Source organism: Lissotriton vulgaris, chromosome 4_1 (genome assembly GCF_964263255.1).
Source record: "Lissotriton vulgaris chromosome 4_1, aLisVul1.2, whole genome shotgun sequence".
Classification (NCBI taxonomy): Eukaryota; Metazoa; Chordata; class Amphibia; order Caudata; family Salamandridae; genus Lissotriton; species Lissotriton vulgaris.
The window spans coordinates 360,299,209-360,318,883 of record NC_141691.1 but is presented as its reverse complement, the minus strand read 5'-3'; the positions used below and the strand labels follow the sequence as shown (position 1 = coordinate 360,318,883).

Below are 19,675 nucleotides of genomic sequence, written 5' to 3'. Positions count from 1 at the left end.
GATTATCATTCAGGAAGTCCAGCAAAAGCCGCAAAAGAATGGCCACAGGAGCTGGAGAGCTTCCTACAGCATGTCCCTCAGTTCGGAAGTCGTTCGCCGAAGAATGCGTCACTTTGGGCCGGTTCCCGTCTCCGCTTCACAAGAGAGCTAGGGAAACACAGCCATCTTCTTCGTGCGGAAGCCACGCCCCCCTCGTTATCCATTTTTTTTGAAGCGAGGACCACTACCTTACTGCTATATTTTTAGATAATGAGGTGAGTCAGGTGGAGTGTAGGACTGCTTGTATTGCAAGTCTGGACATGGGGATACTAGTATACACATCAAATGTTTCAAAGGCATTTGAGTTTCTAATTGACCCTTTTTGCTATTCCCATTTTGGTGGCCTACAAGTTAGTAGGCCTTTCAAATTTTGTAGCATTGCTAAAAAAAGGATAAGAAATTGCTACTTTTTAGTACTGGAGAATATCAAGGTGTAATGAGGCGTTTCCTCAAACCAGGATGACTTTAAATGGCACATACTCTAGGGTATCTCTGTATAGTGCCTTGTCCGTGATACAAGGCAGACTTGTATATGCTTAATACCCCTAGCAATAGGTAGTTTAAATAAGTCCAAACTGTAGTGATTTGAGTGAGTTTCTTTGATCCAGAAGTGATACGCGTAGTAGAGGATAGGATTTCTTTTATTAGTGCACGTTGGGACTGGAAACACAAGGAAATGGGTGATTGTGTTCAGGGATCAACATAAGTCTCAGTGAAATTCTGGTCACCCCCTTGTAGCTACACCTGTGATATTTGAATATTTGAAGGCAACAGCACCTTGACAAATGAATATGTTTGACTGGGGGTGAATGTTTTGATTTGGTCTGCATTCCATCCATCAATCGTGTGTTTTTTTCTGACTGGGAATGAGGCACGATTTTAAGCTGAATTTGATGGAGCAGAAATCTGATACACATCAAGGTCAAATTTTATACCTTCCAACTTAGCCTACATTTTGGAGGTCAGAGGCTTCCAGCAAGCCGGTGAAGATCTCTCACAGCCAGGTATGTAATTGTGGAGCTCCTGCTCAAGAGGTTGATTTTGTCACCAAAGGTTCAGAGTAAAAAAAAGTTGAAATTCCTAACCACTGGTAATGAATTTGTTGTTGGGGCAGTCTTGCCTCGCATCCTGATACAAAGTTGTCGGTTCTCAAACTCCACTAACAGGGCACGGCTGGGGGATATCGCTAGGTATTGGTGCTAATGAGAGAGGATACCTTTAATAGTTTTTAGTGAAGCCAAAACCTCACAGTGGGAAAAACCTGGTTTGCTCACCTGCATCAGGTGCATCCACCCCAGTAAAGCCTTAGCAACATGCCTGGATCTTCCAAAAAGGAGTTAAAAAATTTCTCCAGCTCTTGGAGAAGTTAATATGGGTTATTTTTGTGGTCTCTAAGTCCTAAGAGTAGGATTCTAGGTCTCACGGATCCTTCAGATTCCTGTCTTTTGTGGTCAGTTGGGTATTCGTGGAGTCAGGAGAATATCTCCTTTATGCATACCTGGAGCAGGCAAAAAGGATGCCTACAACCTTTTCCTTGGAGAGCATTTCCACTCCTTGAGTGCCAGCAGAGTCAGAATGTCTTCAGTCATTTCAATAAAGTTGTTTAGTCGTCTCTTTGGTATTGTCTTCCATGCCTAGGAGTATTCTGAGGTGGTGGTGACGAGATGCATTAGCCTGTGACTGAAGAATTTTCCTCACCCAATCCAGTTTACTCTCTTGACCAATCTATGCCCACCACCTTTTGAAACACTTCCTCTTCACCCTACTGTAAAAATTCCCAGAAGTCCTACATTGAAATGTTTCTAATTCCTTCTTCCATCTAGATGGGTTCTGGCGCTTCCTTAGCCATTCCCCTATTGAAATGAGGAGCTCTCTTTTCTTTAAGGGTCAAAACTGGTTCTCCCTCCTTCTGGGGTTAGGAGCCAGAAGGTCTAGGCAGGCCTTGTAAATAAATGAGAGCAGACCCTGATAGCTTCACTTGATATTTTCAAGTGCAAATATGGAGTGAGAAAGCTGTTCTTGGTACTGCCAACTGTTTCTGTCCCCTTAGAAGATGACTAATCCCAATTAAGTTGCCAGTTCTTAACACCATCTCTGCCTTCCTGGGCCTAGAGATCACACCATTGTCCCCTGGGAGTGGAGGGTCTTTAATTCTCAGTAAGGTATTGAGTTGAATGAGCGACAAATTGGTTCTAATCCAATTTTGTCCCAAGAGGCCCAAAGTAAACATTTATGAACTTACCATTGTACGAAGTTATCAAACATCTAATCTCACCATTGAATTAGATATTTGAAATTAGGTACAAAATAAATGTGATTAATGTTTCTAGTATTTTCCCAGGCAAATATGAGAAATGCTTATTCACCCCTAGGTCTGTTCTATGAAAACAAATCTAAACACACTCAGTGAAAACATCCTCTGGGTATTTAGTCATTGTGAGAGTATAGTATTCACAAAGTGTTTTTTTTTTAAATATTAGGCAACCAGCCCTAATAATTTACAAACCGCAATTTAGAAGTTACTTAATAATGTCTAAACAATAGATTTTCATACAACATAGAGGCACTTTTATTTTCTATGTGTTATTGCTTGTATACTTTAGTTGGCCAAACCTCATACATGCAAGATATCACCATATTACAATTAAAGGTCATGACTTAGTGCATTTTGATCACCTCCTTACAATGGTCTTACCAAAATGTAATGTTAAATACACCAGTTGTGTGTTAAATAACATTTTAGTGTCAGAGCAAATTAACTGTGCCACTTTTTGACATCATGTTATAGGCAGGGGAAACCCAATATACCCTTGTAGGCTTGGGCAATGTGCAATTCAAGTCAAAGGATGCTACAAGGGATTTATTTTTAAATTATTCAGTTTGAGTTGTGAGTTGTACCACAGTAACACACTCAATGGTATCCACAGGATAACAATCTTGTTGTATACTGATAAATTAATTAGTGGAAGGTAGAAGGAAAAATAGAGCAAAGGAATTTATATTTCAAAAAAAGTTTTTACTAGAAACACGTTTTGGGAGATAGATACAGACAAATCAATTGTAGCAAAAAATCCTGAACAAAGATAGGCAAAGTTTTCTCTATAGTTCATGACTCAACACATCAGCTCCTAATTAATGAAGAAAAACAACCCAAATTAATCAATAAAGAGTGGTTGTAAGTTCGTGTTACAAAACAACATTAAAGGAGATGATGAAGTGTCGACGTTTCGGTCTTGGCTGCAGACGTCAAAAAGACCATCATCAGGACGATGTTTATTCAAATGCTGAAAAAAGGACTCCCTATATAAAACAATAAATTTGTATTATAAACAAAATACATTACTAAAATTATTTCATACATATAAAAGCTCTGTAAATAATTAAGGACACATTGAATGTTCACAAGGTCATACCCCTTCCTGGTATTTCCAGTGAGAGACTTATTAAAATTTTTTACTGATAAGTCAATATGACTCAATTCCTATTTCAATGGGTATTTAACATGTTAATGACATAATACCTAAAGAAATTCCATATAAAAGGTAAGAAAGAATACATCTTTTATGAATCAATGAAAAACAAAAATCAATCATTTTTCTGCATAGTAACTTATTTGAATAGGCACTTAGATCACAAAGGATAAGGGAAGCATATCCACTTATTACATCTAATTTGCTATGAGGCTGTCTGAAAAATGCATTTCATACAATTGAGAAAACATCAATGTTTAACAAAACAATCTCATATATTGATTTTAGGTTCAATAACACAGAAAAAGCACCTAGATAAACAATAGTTAGTATGGTCGACTTGTCATCATGAATAACCGTTGGAATAACCAAAAGGGTATGGGACAAGCTGGTGGCTCAATGTAATTGCCAGCGAAGAGAGACTGGTGTATCTGTTTTTATCAAATGCTGAGTCTCTGGTAAATAGACCTCTAAGAACAGAGTTCCTACCTTGAGGTTTGAAAGTTTAGACCTCCTCCGTGGGTCTGCGAGAATCTAGATGACAACAATTGAATTCTGAGGAGAGAATGGAGGGAGGGGCCACGTTATTTTCGATAATTTAGGATACGATCTGGGACATAATCTCTCTGAGTGTCGTGCCTACCTTAACAATAAGGAGATGAAACCACCTCAGTTGATCATGAAAAAGTAAACCGCTGTGTACTTGAATCGAGGTTCTAATCCGGTCGTTCTGTGAAAAATTAATGGATTGTTTAGAATGACCGAGGGATAAAAATTTAGCATCAATTAGTGGAGATGTTATCATACTACGAGTTTCTAGTTCTCTAAACAGGAACTAATGGTGAAAGAATCTCGTTGCACGAACAAGGAGAACGGCTGTAAGCTTGAAGTTAATGTCAGCATACTACACTCGCTGCGATTAAAGAATGCATGAAAGTGACCTATTGGAGTTGACTACGTTCGAATGTTGCTTAGAAACACGAATAATAAAGGCGGCTGTGGGCTGAAGGTAAATGTTAACCCTCTGCGTTCGCTACAATTATAATACGAGTGAGGGTGCCCTGATACAATTAACTAGGTCGCAGTGTTAGTTAAAAGACAGCGAGCCTTAAGAAACTTCAAGACAGCGAAGTTTAAAGATGCAGGTGGCTAATGACACTTACTTGTAGAAACAGCTTGGTCGGCAAACAGTGTATCCTGACCCGTTCATCTGTTGAACTGACAGGACTGATTGTTGTGGGTTTTAAAGCCGGTGACCCGGAACTGATCCGATGTTCGATTTTGGACTCAGTCCGAACTTGGTTAGAATATTGTTGACATAAATCAGCTCACTACTTAATGCAAGCATCGACGTTCGTCAGACAAGTTAAACCTTAAATAGTATTCAACTCGACAATTGGAAAATTATTTTTGATCCTTAACCCGGATGTATTTAATATCTCGTTTCTGGGAGAAACGGCGGCCATGTTGGGTGAGGATCCGAATGATGTGATAATGATGACTCTTCATTTAAAACGAATAACCAGATGATAAATCCTGAATCTATACTTAAAATAATTGTTTCAGGGACCGAAACAGAGTAGTGATTAAAGAATTTAGGAATTCAGATGACAAATCGATCATTTACATAGATTATATCATTTTTATTTGTTAAAACATAAGCAATGTCACAACATAGAGTGCTTGTGTTTACTGTAGTGTAAGAAAATTGCCTATATGGTAACCACTGAGGGAGGGTACATATTGTCCTTCTAGTTAACTAAGGCAAGCCAAAGTTTGCCACTCTGTACAGGAATTGAGACCTTTTTAACTGAATCAGCCAGACAAATCCAGCGTTGTTCCTTTAGGGTCAATAGATAGTCTACATTTGGTTGTCTAATTGTAGGCTTAATGACCTCAACAACCCACCAGTGGAGGTAGTTTTCACTGTGATTGTTGGCAACATAATGCTCCACCAGTGGAGCATTTTCCGTTTGGCAACGAATTCTGGATTGATGTTGCAGAATTCTTTTTTTGATTTGCTGGGTGGTCTTGCCAAAATATTTAAGTCCACAAGGGCATTCGATGCAATAAACAACATTCGTTGTGTTGCAGTTAGAAAAGTTTTTTAGCCTAAAGTTTTTGTTATTTAAGTCAAATTGCTTGATCTTGGTGGTGGTATTGCAAGCTGTACAGTGGTTGCACTTGTAATGCCCCTGTAGAGGACTTAACTGTCGCATGTTGTCTACTAAATCAGAGTCTTTGTTCTTATATGCGTGGACAAGTCTATCTCTTAGATTTCTGCCCCTTTTAAAGGCAAACATTGGTTTGTTAACCAATTCTGGTAAGTCGGAAAGTAGGAGTCAGTAGTGTTTGGAAATCACTTTTTTGATTGAATTACTGAAAGTGCCAAAGGTTTTTGACATCGTCAGAGTGCAGAGTCCTAATACCAGCAATAATAGGCCCCAGGAAAGGTAACAAATCTGGGGAAACTACACAGAAAATGTGGGTATCCTACAGTATTTCCTAATATTATCTATATGTGAAAGTCTAAGTTCAGCTATTCTTCTAAAATGACTCCAAGATATTTTGCCAAAGGAATGGATTCAGATGCAATTCTCACTTTGTGCTGAAAATCATTACATTCAGAAGGAAAGTTCCTGAATTGTTTGGAATAAAGAATAAAGAATGTTGTTTTCCAGCAACTGAGGTATATATCATTTTTTGTGAGGTTTTTATTTCGGATATGCAGGTGGTTAACAGCAGGAGACTTTGATTTGACTTGTTTTGTGGTGGAGTCCAGTTCTAAAGCATGAATAAAAGCCTCCCAGGAGTTGACTGTTGATTGGAATGATGTTGTAGTTTTTGTAGATGTACAAGTGGCATCACGCAACCATGCAGTTTGTCATCAGTTCTTTCTAAAATATGTTTTACTAAGCAAAACATCCCAAAATTGGGCTTGGGGGCTGCAGTGTGATGGAAAAAAGATGTTTGAAGTTGAAATTGAGCAAGTATAACTAGGACTGATGGTATCCCAATCTTGGTCCACCAAACAGTTCTTCTTTATCCTTTATGACTCTTCCTCATTTTTGCTCTTTTTTTTCTTTCATCACCAGCTCTCCAACACTCACCACACCCTACACTACTTAACACGTATTTCCTGTCATGATGCTCGGTCCATCCTCTAGCTCAGTTCCATACCATTATCTACCTGCACTTTACCCATCCCCTTTCCAAACCTCTCTCTTTTGAGGCCTTCTTTTCTAATTTTCCACAAGGAATCCATTACTCTTACTTTTACAATTAGGCTTACCGATCTCTCCTCCATCCTTCCACTCACTTACACCTTCCTCTCTGTTTGCCCATCTCCGGATAGCCTTTAAAATCAAATATTTCTTAATGAGCCCTTACTTTCTGCATTTTATTCCCCTCAACCTCCTCCTTAGTATCAACCACATCATCTTGAATGGCCCTTGAAATTATCGTCCTGTCACCTTACATTCCTGCTTCATGAAACAGCTAATCACTGGATCCCCTAAAAGGGCCACTTATCCTCATAAACTGCTGGTAGAGAGGTTCAGTGGTGCGAGTGGTGATTTTTTCTTTAGACCCATCTCACAAAGTCAGAAATGTTTGACAGTGATTCACAAAGTCAAATGACTGCCAAGCCCCCTGGCAGTAGTCAGCATAAAGCAGCCATTAAAGGTTTCTTGGCTTGGTGTTCCTGTTTGTGGGCTGCCTAACTTTGTGGCTGTGTTGTTCAACACACATATGGATTAGAATGAGTTTAAAGTGACCAAGGGCACAAACATTATGAAGTCTCAATAGCACACTTTTAAAGTATTCTACATTTAGCATCAGCTATTTGGAATTTTGCAGTTCTGTTGGTTTTCCTTAGGGAGAAGATAGCTTGCCATCCAGTGTCAATATAGTTAGGTTGAAGTATACGAAAAGTGATGGATGGACTGCTTGAAATAATCCTATCCACGAATGATTTGAGATTTACTCTGGACTGCGTCCCAGTCCATTGTTATTTTGCACAATATACCACCTCAGTTTGAAACCAGCCATATTTCAGTCTTCATACTGCTCCAATAAGAGCAGTGCAGCTAGAACTGCCACACCAGGTCCCCCCTGAACCAAATCAACAACCCAAGACCAGTTTCATCCTTATTAAAGTTCAACAGTCAGGTATAGATTGGATCCAGTTGCACAGTGTGCACAAGACCACGTCTGGGCATACCCGTCTCACTTTGCTTCATCAAACTGTACAAAAAAGTGATGAATGGGATGCTTTAATTAATCTCAGCCTGTGGTAATTAAATGGGGCCGCATCCCAGTCCATCATTATTTTGAACACCTGGCCACCTCTGGTCCCAGCTGTATGCAAATGAAGTTAATGCACAATTAAGTTGGCCTGCATTTCTACTCCTTAAGTTGTGTGTGGATGCTGCCATAATGTGTGTGTGTAGTTTGAGCATACCTTTGTCTCTCCCGAGTGGGAAACCCTTGTCTTAGTAAATGCTAAGTTGTTTGTGAACAGGAGTGGTTGATCATAGAATGTACATGAGAGTAGGGGGTTAGGATACATCTAGAAATAATGTGCAAAATAGTACCCTTATAATGCAATGGTCATTAATAGTGATCATAGTGATGTAATAATAATATCGAGTTTTAAAAACTATCCATATAGCATGGGAGCGAGCAAAGCCCTGGATGTGACAGAAGAGGTTGATGAACTCGAAGTCTCTTCGACCAAAGGGGATTGTACGTAAATCTCGTTTCTCAAACATGGGCATCAGCTCTTCTAGCCCTCATTTACCGAACACACTAGTCTGTCATCAATTCTACTTTCAAGGGCCCTACATCATCTTCGCTGATACACCATCTTCACCATCTGTTAATCAAATCATAAGGAATGCCTAATACTTGACATGGTCTATCCTGTGCATCAAGAAGATGTGGCTGGAAGTAAGAGAAACATCGACAACGGCCATGTGTGATGTCCGAGCCAGTTGCAGCCATAAGTGACATTTGTGCCAAAGTCAACAAGGGTAGTGGTTAGCTACAACAACAACTTGAGTCTACGGAACTCTTACTTACAATTCCTTGAACAGCAGGAGATATGCCCTTCTCTTTTTCTCCTCGTAAAGAGAAAATGTGAGTTCTGCATTGGTTTTTAAAGGATGCCAGCTACTTCTCCCTTCGTACAGGGTGACAGTGGTTCCTGTGGCCTATGTATTAGATGCTTGATAAATAAAACACCCAATGGCATATATTTGAATGGGAATTGAATGTCATAAAAATAAAAATAATCATACACTGAAGAGAGTTTTCTGAAGACACTTTTACTGGGTTGGTGATATTTTTAAACAATAAGTTGCAAACAAACAAGTGCGCAGTGTCCCAAGTGAAACAGAACCTTAGAAAAGAAGGTGTAAATGTTATTACGTGTTATACATTGTTTCTATGTATAAGAAACAACCACAATACAATATGTGTAAATAGAAAGTCAGCCTTCTAGTACCATGCTAAAGGGCTGCAAAGGTGGTTCCTTTGTTGAGTGTGTCGATGATGTTTCGACCCCAGGGGCAATGAGGGGTTTCATCAGGTCCATATGATATGGCTACTTTCTGCCAAGGAAAGGAGAACGACTTTGCTGTGTGCTGTGTCCCCTACTTGAGGAAGATCTCCAAGGGCTTAAAATAGAGATTGCCTCCTGTTCTGAAGTCTCAGGGACACAAAGACTGCACCCCCAATGTGCCCTGAACTCCTTCGCTTGGAGTTCTGACCTGCTGAGAGGTGCCTGCCAGTGTTTTGCGACTGAAAACTGCAAGAACTGTGAAAATTGATGTATCACCTGTTTCTGACGCATCGCTGCGGTGTGAGAAGAATTTTCTGATGCATTGACGCAGTGCTTGCTCGTGGCTGAAGGTTCTGCAGTGTGAACTATCCTGTGCACCGATCTTCTACATCCGAGATTACCGCACTGATTCTGACGCTGGCCCAGTTGTTGTAGAACCGACACATTGAGGGGACGCAGCTAAAATCATTGCAGCGCATCTCGGTTTTTCGCCATCGCATTGTACCGCATGGTCATGCATTGCATCGAGGCATCAAGTCTGTCGCATCGTTGGGGGATGCAGTAAGAAACCGACGCATCACCTCCCGACGCAGTGAGAAACCAACGCATCACCTCTCAGGTAAGGAACCGACACATCACCTCCCCTGGGCAGCAGTAAGAAACCAATGAATCACCTCCCCCGGAGCAAGGAACCAATGCATCACCTTCCCTTAGTGTAAGGAACCAACACATCACCTTCCCCACGACCCTTTTTGCTTGCATTTTTCGACACATCAAAGGTACTTTGTGTAAAAGTGTTGCATCCAACATTTTCTTTTAAGATTCATATTTTTAGTACTGCATTGTGGATTTTTGTTGGTTTGGTCTTGTTTTGGCTTAGATAAAGATGACTTATTTTTCTAAACTGGTGTGGTGTCCATTTGTAGTGTTTTCACTGTATTACTGTATGTGTTCACAAATGCTTTACACACTGCCTCCGAGATAAGCCTGCCTGCTCATGACAAGCTACCAAGGGGGTGAGCAGGGGTTATTTTAGAATTGTATCACCCTACTTTCTGACACTTTATGAAGCGACATAGCGTATTTTATTTATTGCACTTTATGGCTATGAAAAAACAAATAAAGGACTTTTTGACTGAGAATAAAGCACTATTTATATTGGTTATTGTTAGAAATGGGAGTCTCTAGTTTGCAACACTTTGCACCTTTGTCCTAGTAGGGACCCTTCTTCTTAGTAATAGAAGAAGAAGGGTCCTACTAGGACAAAGGTGCAGTCAGAAAGAATCTGCAGACAGCACCCCTCTGCTGCACATCTAAAACTTCTCCGCCAAGGCAGAAATACTTAGAACAGAAACATCCTCAATTCAAAAAAAGAATTCTTCAGATCTAAACTTGGGAACGCCAAGAACAGACCCTCCAAGCTATTTGAACTGGTTAAACACCAATCAAAGAAGCTGGCCAAAACATCGAAAAAACAAATCACTAATATTCTCTGAGGAGTTCTCCTCCTTTTTCTTTGACAAAATCACAGCCTTAGGATACAAACTCAGGTCCGCCGTTTACTCTCAAACCCTTCCGGATCTGCCTCCCCCTTCTGCACCCCCTCCACAGGCTTCTCCCAAGAACCAAGCACACTGGACCGACTTCAAAAGCTATGACGAACAAGCCGCCTCAGAAATCCTTTCCACCTTAAACCTGAACAACCACTTCAGTGACCCACTCCCCGCTAATTGCTATGCTGCCGCGGCCCAGTCTATCATTCCTAGCTGGACTGGAATAATAAACGCCTCCCTTCTTCATGGATCAGCACCCGATTTACTGAAAGCTGGCCAAGTCCTCCCCATCCTAAAAAAACTGTTGCTGGATCCTACCTTCCTGGACACATTTAGACCCATCTCCAACATCCCACTCTTAGCTAAAGTTCTGGAGAAGTGTGTGCAACAGCAGTTGAGCCAACACATCACCAATATCCACCTACTAGATGACTTCCCATCTGGAATCAGGCCCGGACACAGCACGGAAATCACCTTTCTCCACATTGTTGATGATGCCATCCAAGCCCTGGACAAAGACAAAATTTGTCTCCTAATCCTTCATGATCTGTCCTCGGCCTTCGACACAGTCAACCATGAGAAAGTTCTTGAACACCTCAAAGTCAAGATGGGAATTGGTGTCCCTGTCCTGGAATGATTTAGGTCCTTCCTCCACTACCGATCGCAGAGATTCCCGATTAACGGCAATTTGTCTGCCCCTTCCCTAGTTACTGTTGTAGTCCACCAAAGTTCAACCCTGTCCCCAACTCTCATTCACCCTTTACCTAGAACCGCTTGCCGAAGTACTACACACCGCAAACATTTTGTACCACATATACGCAGACAACACCCAGATTTACATCAAGATCTCCTCTATCGAGGAGATTCTGTCCATGACTGAAGCCTTGAAACTGACTGTCCAATGGCTCTCATCCAACTAACTCAAACTCAACGCAAAGAAGACAGAATTTATACTAATATCCCCACCCAAAATCAACCCTGAGCTTCAGATATGGATCAATGCCATCACAGCCTCAAACTGCCCTCCAACCATTGTGGACTCGGCCAAATCCCTCAGAATAACCCTGGACGGAAACTTGACAATGCGGGACCACATCAACTCGATGGCTAAATCAGCCAGATTCCACCTGAGCTATCTAAGGAAACTGAAACCCTTCCTCGACACTTCCGATATGAAAATGGCTGTTCAGGCATTAGTCATCTCAAGACTGGAATATGGCTGCTCTACCTCTCGGGTTTACCCACAATCTTGCTGGCACCTTTAAAAGCCTGCCTCAACGTGGCTGTCAGGCTTCTAACAGGCTCAAGGAAGTTCGACCATATGTCATCACATTTGAAAGCGTTGGACTGGCTCCCTTTACAGGCCAGAATCAAACTCAAAATGGCATGTATCATACTCAAGGCATTATACACAAACTCCCCTACATATCTTGCCCAGAAACTCGTGCTATCTGTAGGGACTAGAAACTCACGGTCCTCCAGAGACCTCCAGCTCCAACCTGCACGTTTCAGGAATAAGAAAACTTACAACCGGCCTTCTCTGGAGCTGCACCAAGAATATAGAACTCACTCCCACCGCCATCAGAAGAACACCGTCACTGTCTTGCTAAAAAAAATATGCTAAAACCTTCCTAATGGGCGTATGCATTGCCTAAATTCTACCTGTTATCTCACACAGAGATGGGATCTTGCCCCATCTCCTTGCTATGCATCCTCAGGAGTGCACAGGCCTATCATCCCGGCTCCTCAGGGCTTCCGGCCATTGACTTTGAACCCTTGTTTCCCTGTGAACTGTAAATGTAACTGTTACTTTGTTCCCTTTTTTTCTCCGTTTGTTCCCAGACCACCCTCTCCAAGTCCTTGTATACTGCTGCTGATTCCTGTAAAGCACTCTGATACCCTAACGGGTCAAGTTTGCGCTCTATAAAACTCAAACCTAAATAAATAAATAAGCAGTACCTAGGCATGACTTTTTTTATAATTATAAGGGAGGTTTTCACCTGTCAAAAAGGGTTACTCTAACTGGTCGCACTGCATATTTTACACTTCAGCAGTCAGGTTATAACGGTAGGCCTGAAAGCATATTTTTCTTTTGACACAATATTGGATGGCATAATAGGTGCCTCTGTCTACAAGTGACAGTTACATTTTCATGTCAAGGACTTATTTCTGTTCCATATACTTATAGAATAGTTAAATGCACCATTCATGAATTAGCCAATGCCTTTGTTTTTGAAGTCAAAGCAAATACACAGAGCACTGGACAGAAGTGCTCCAGTGTGTAGGGTCTAAAGGTCATCAGCATTAAAATGGGGTCCAGCAAAAGACAGAAAATTACATGTGACTACACAGAAAAGGCAGAATCCCTACCTAATTATTCAGTTGCATGCTCTTCACTGTAGTCTAAAAGCTACATACATTCATGAGAAACTGGAAGTTCATATTAGTTATGCAAAGGGGTTTTTGACTGCTTCTTTTTAAAGTAAAATAAAGTAAATGCAGGGAAACTCAATAGGTGCTGTGACATATTTTTACATCTTCTAAACCTAATACTCACAAAACCAATGTTTCCAATTTGTTGTATCTTCACTAAGGTCCTAAATTGATGCTTAATTATTACCTACATGTTTGTTTTGCAGAATGGAGATAACAAAGACGTTCCCATCATGTCCTATGAGAGTTTTGCAGAGAATCGTAACATCTATGGCATGATTTTCTGGCCTTGATATGGAGGAAGGTAAGAGAGGTACATTTCTTCTAAAGATAAAGATGGCTTTCTTAAGTGTGTTGTTTTAAATCAAGTTGTCCGCTAGCAACTGAAAACAGTTGTATGCTGTCACTAAGTATGTAATCAGGAGCATTTGGATGGTCTAAATACCATTCACTTTAGTATTCTTTTAGAGAGCCTCAAGATTCTTTATTTGATACAAGTGTTCAGCTCCAATTATTATCCTTACCCTAACTTTTAATCTGTTTGTAATAAAATGTGATGTGGAGCATTTATTCTCACAGGTCAACGTGCAAACATATATCTGTTTTCTTTATTAATTAAACTCAATCCAAATCAGCCAGGAATCCTTGTGAACAGTATGAACCACATTCACCTCCATAAACAATTTTAGACTTACATTTTGACTTGCAATAGGGGAATATACATGCATAATTCAAGTTCTTCAAGTGTTATAATATGTAAATATGATGTGATAAGGTATTTGAGCATATTTGGTATAGTGAGTGTTTTATGGAAGTTCTGGTATGTAAATTCCTGCCTGAGTATGTGAACATCTACTTTGGGGTATTTGCAAATTCGTGTCAGGGATATTCCTACCTTGGATGCAGGCAGCAGAGATTTAATCCTTTCAGAGTTAAGAATAAATCCCAATCTATGAAGGGATGAGAAGGGAAATGTAACAAATTGGAGTATTAATTGAGGGTGGGGGGAGAACCCGCCTTAAATAATAATCACAATCCTTGTCAGGGTGAAACTCTAATGTCACTAAATTAATTTAGGCTTAACCCTCTGGTAGATTGGCACAAAGCAGTTAGGCTTAGCTTGCAGTCAATGTGTAAAATATTTATGCAGTCAATAGGTAAATATTTATGCGAAAAACCAAAACAGTAATAATGTTAAAACACAAGACAAAACAAATCTCAAACCAATTTAGAAAAAATAGAGAATATTTAAATAATCAAGAAACTTTCAGTAAATAAAATTACACCAAAAAGGCAAATCTCAGTGAGGCAGCGTTGCCCGGGTGGAAGGAAGGCCACCTCACCTTGTATACTCTCCCAGCCCCAGTCACCTGCTGTTACTGGCATAAAGCTATGCTCACAAACTCCAGCATTAGAAATTACTCCTTTACCAAAATGCACAGAAAAAAAGCAATGCCACAAACAACCATCTAATACGAGATGACCTTAACAAATTTGAAACAATTAGTGGAGAACTAGCCTAGCAGGGTACCAGGATGACAGATGTCCACTGAGGGTATGGATGCATAATGTGAGTAGAGACTACTCCTTCCCCTTCCAATACTCACTTTCTGATTCATTTCTTTCATGCAGAGGAGAGTCTTTCTCTCACAATGCCTGCAACCAATAGAAAGATAAGTTAAAGGAGCATTTTAGTTTTAGCTGTTTTCCAAACTTCCTAAATGCACAGCACCCAGTGTATCACCTGTAGATACCTAAACCCAGGTGTCTCAGATGGTCATCATACTATATTAAGATATTCAATTAAATAAATCTGCAGTTCTAGTTAGCTGAGCTAACTATAACTCGCGCCCCGCTGTGTACTACTTATGACCTCACATATTACATTGCTCATGACATGGCCAGTGACATCACTCTTGTCATCTCAAATGACATTACTGATGACATCATACATAGAATCTCTGACGCACTCAATCTCAACCCATTTCAGCATTCAGACACCCACTCCAACTTCTACACTACCCTTCTCAAAACCATTGACACCACCATACCAGTACATATACACGCACTCAATGATTCATAGGTTTACATCTACACACACATCCACTCAGTCACCAAGACAGCCACTCATACACCAATTCAGTCACAAATACAGCCCCTGATATATAAACTCATACACCCATGCAGCCACTCATACACAGATATTACTATATACGTACTTCTGTAAAAGTATGTTTAAACTCACATTTTTCTATCAAGTTTCATTTAAAACCATCTTTCAGGCCTATTTTCCTTTTTTTGCAGTTATTCAGGACATCATGATGACGTTGTCAACCGTGACAATCATGCCTTTTTCATAAAGTCAAAACATATATATGCACACATTATTATTACTGTACATTTCAAACTAATATTTTTCTAGTGTATTTCTAGAACAACCATGCCAAATGCCTACTTTCCATTTTCATGGTGAGGCTGGAGTTCGGGAGGGCATTGGCCATCTCTATCCCAGGAGTTATTTCGCGAAGGCAGAAAGCAAAAGCAGGAATCTAATAGCTACTACCACATTAAAAATGATAACTATATAATTAATTCTAACCTTCACAGTACATAAGTCACTATATAAATAACTCTATAAAAACATTAATCAAAATCTCAATATCTCTGTAACAATGCGTAATAATGATTTACTGATATATTCCCACCAATATTTACGATGTCGTCATTATGGTTGTAATTTCCCCGCAACGGTACAGGGGGCCACACTGGCAGTCGTGTCGTCATCGGGAATATCGCACAATATTAAAAAAATCTATTTTGGACACAGAACTTGTGTCACTGACAGATCCATTTGTCAAACAAGAGGTCAGAGTACCTCTACTTTGACCTCTTATGTGGGCTTGCAAACAAAATTTCAAGCCCCAGTAACCATTTCCGATAGATAAAATGTCAACTGCAACTTTCTGTTCAGGTTGAGTCCAACCTGTCAGAGCATTCCCATTGGCGAGTGCATTCGCGATTTATCGCAAAACCTTTGTGAAATATCTGTGACCAGAGATATCACTATCAGTTTTAGCATAAATTTCACACAAACTACTAAACAGATGTACACCAAATAGGCAAAAGTCACTTCCTTGAATCAACATCTACGCCCGTGTCAAATTTAATGTAAGTCAGTTCAGCTGTTTTGGGCTGTAGGTGTTGCTAAAGGTTCCTAAGGAAATTAACATTACAAACGCACCCTTATTCCATGCCCCAAATTCTCGGTCTCCACTGCATGGATCACCCCCAAACTTTCCACGACAACCACAACCTACCTTGAAACTTTTTGGGGCAAACATCATTAAGATTTGTCTAACAACACCAAAGTTATGGGCAAGTGAGCAATTAATTTCCTATGGAAACATGGTCCTAACTATAACTACCTAATGGCATCTGCCAATAGGTAATATATATATATATATATGAATGATTAAAAGATTTGCTAAACATCTAACACACGTGATGCTCAGTCCATTCCCCTGTCCATTCTGTCAGAACAAGGGATGTCTGGTTACAGCACTAGATTCATAGAGTTGTAAAAAAAGATTTAAGGATTTTAGACCTTTCCACATAGTACTGGGTTTGTTGTAATAAATAGTTTTAACAAAACAACAGGAGAGCAAGGGAAAATTTGGGGTGCATTCGTATCCCTAATATAATGATAGGCTAAACAATGAAGGACGAACCCTCTGTGTGGATGTGGTACTATCACTAGTCTGGTTAGTACAAGGACCCACTAGGTTTGTTTAAAAGACCCTCACACACGAACCTAGTTGGTGTCATGTTTCATCATTGGGGTCCAAACCGGGTGGCCTAGTGCCGCCCGGTTGTGCTACGATGCCTGATTACAGCAGGGCTGGCTTTTGGTGTGAGTGAGTGGTGTAATGTGAGATTTATTTAAAAATACCTCAGAGAATCCTTGCCTGTAAACTATATTAGTGGTAGGATATGGTTAAAATATGTGTAGTGCAACTAAAAAAGGGAGGTTATTATCCCTTTGTTGACTATGTGATGTTCAGCCATTCTCCTGTCCATTCTTTCAGAACACGGGAGGTCTGGCTTACAGCACTAGAGTCCTAGAGTTGTAAATAATTAGAAGATTTAAGGATTTTATCCTTTCCACATAGTACTGAGTTTGATGTAATGAATAGTTTCCCAAAAGCAGAGGTTATGCCACAATTTAGTGATCTAATTTCGCTTAATTGATTGCGCACACAACATTCTCTCAGAAAAGCCCACTTATAATTGTTGTTGCCAGACTTCAGCCATTCAGGGAAACATTATTTTCTTTAACATTCCCTTTTTATGTTTATCCATTTGTTATGCTATACAGATTTGTAGAAGGCATTATCATCTGGGAGGTTATCTTGGTGCTAAGCAGGTGTAAGTTTAGGCACACCGAAAGCCTAGTGGGTCTACTCCGAATGCCAAGTCTACAGCTTCTTTCGGAATTCAAGAAGGGAGGCGACTTTTATGTGTAGTATCTGGTCGTACAATGCATTAGTAGCAATGTAAAAGAAGGCTCAACCATCAGATCTGGTTTTTCGGATGCTTGGGATTTGTACAAGTAGGAGTATGGATGAGCAGAGAAGTCTGAAAGTTTTGTGAAAGCAGATGTTATTGTTGAGGTATGCTGGGCCAATGTTATGTAGTGTCTTAAAAGTGTGGGTGAGGAGTTCGAATTTTGCTAGTTTGTGAATGCGGAGACAGTGGAGCCCCTTTAGGTATGGTGTGATGTGACTGTGTCATGGAAGGTTGAGAGTGATTCTGGCTGCTGAGTTCTGAATGGTCGGGAGCCTTCTGATGACTTTTGCTGTTGATCCTGTGATGGAGGGTGTTATCATAGTCAAGTCAAGTCAACAAATTTATATAGTGCGCTACATACCCAGAGGGTCTCAAGGCGCTTGAGGAGGGGTGGGGAATTACTTGTCAAATATCCACGTTTTAAGTTGCTTTCTGAATACTAGGTGGTTCTGGGTAAGGCGAAGGTAAGTGGGAAGTGAGTTCCAGGTTTTAGCTGCCAGGTAGGAGAAGGATCTACCTCCCATGGTGGTTTTGTTGATGCGAGGTACAGTGGCAAGGGCTTGGTTGGATGATCGTAGCTGGCAGGAGGGGGTGTAGAAGGACAGTCATGTGTTGAGGCATTCTGGTCCGATTTCGTAGAGTGCTTTGTGTGCGTGGGTTAGGAGCCGGAAAGTGATCCTCTTATTGACGGGAAGCCAGTGGAGGTTTTTCAGGTGACCAGAGATATGTTCTTTACGCGGGATGTCTAATATGAGCCTGGCTGAGGCGTTTTGGATTCGTTGGAGTTTTTTCTGGAGTTTAGCGGTAGTACCGGCGTAGAGGGTGTTTCCATAGTCCAGTCGGCTCGTGACCAGAGCGTGGGTGACCGTTTTCCTAGTTTCGGTGGGGATCCACGAAATGTTTTTTTGAGCATGCGAAGAATGTTGAAGCAGGATGAAGAGACGGCGTTGACTTGTCTGTACATCAAAACCATTTTCGAGTATCATACATACTGGGGCCCTGACCCTATATCTTTAGAAACTATGTGGGACTTGTAACCAGATGCTGCTGGCTTGATATCTGCACATTACCAGGAGGACTGTTGTGCTGAGCGGAGTAACCCCCATTCCTGCTAACTGCTTTGCTGTGTTGGCCTGCTGCCTGTTGATTGCTGGGCTGAAGGAGGGACTGCCACTTTTCATATGATCTGGATGAGCTGATACCAGCTGTTGTGCCCCAAATGTCTCCAAGGACTTGTTGGCTTGCCCCCTGTTCTTTCAGAGCATCAGTCCATCAAAGACTTTGCACCTGCATTATTGCCCTGGGACTCTAAATCTGGAAAGTCCCAGCATTCAAGCAACCCCAAGCTTGATTCTGCTACAAGTGCAGCTCTCTGTGCTGCCTAGAAACAACATGCTTTGCCTGCCTGAAGTGCCAGCATTGTGGCATGGCAGTCATGCCTGGGAGCCGCACCTTGTGCTGGGGGAGAGTAAGTCACCATCCTGTGAGACCTGTGACCTCATTGCCTGGGGAATGTCAAGGTGTCCTGCAACAAGAGTGCCACCCTTTTGAACTGAGGCATTGTCAGGGAGAAAGTTGCACCACATCACTCAGTAATCTGGACGTGGTACACCAAACTGGTGCGGCTGCATCAGTTGGTCGCCAGTGAGCCCTACCATGCATTGGATTACTGGCCTCATGTTTAGGGGCTGACAAGATCATCCTACCGATTGGCACGCCCACTTGTGAAAGCCCAACGCCATATGGAGACAACCCTCTATGGTCCAGGGGAGGAGATTGTGAAACCGGCAGCCCATCTGCCACACATGGCTGTTGACCAACCAAGGTACTGAGACTGCCAGGACCCGAGTGGTCCCCCTAGCTGCCCTGCACTCCTGCATAGAACGTGCCTTTGTTTGTCCACATAGGTGTTTGGGAGGACTCTTGCACCTGCAACTCTTTCACCTGGAGTTTGGTCCCCTTTTTTGGTGTATTAAAAAATTAACCCTTCGGACCTGTGGAGCCCTACACTCCCAACCCAATCTTTGTCAGTCCAGTTATCAAGTCCTGAT

General features: G+C 41.1%; 1 long non-coding RNA gene across 1 annotated transcript in view; it reads left to right on the top strand.

The window, feature by feature from the left end:
* The first annotated feature begins 13,264 nt into the window (after positions 1-13,264).
* LOC147718752 (uncharacterized) overlaps positions 13,265-19,675 on the top strand; it is a 297,617-nt gene continuing 291,206 nt past the window's right edge. The window contains exon 1 of the long non-coding RNA XR_015310006.1: positions 13,265-13,362. This is a non-coding gene — a long non-coding RNA (uncharacterized LOC147718752). The remainder of the gene's footprint in view (positions 13,363-19,675) is intronic.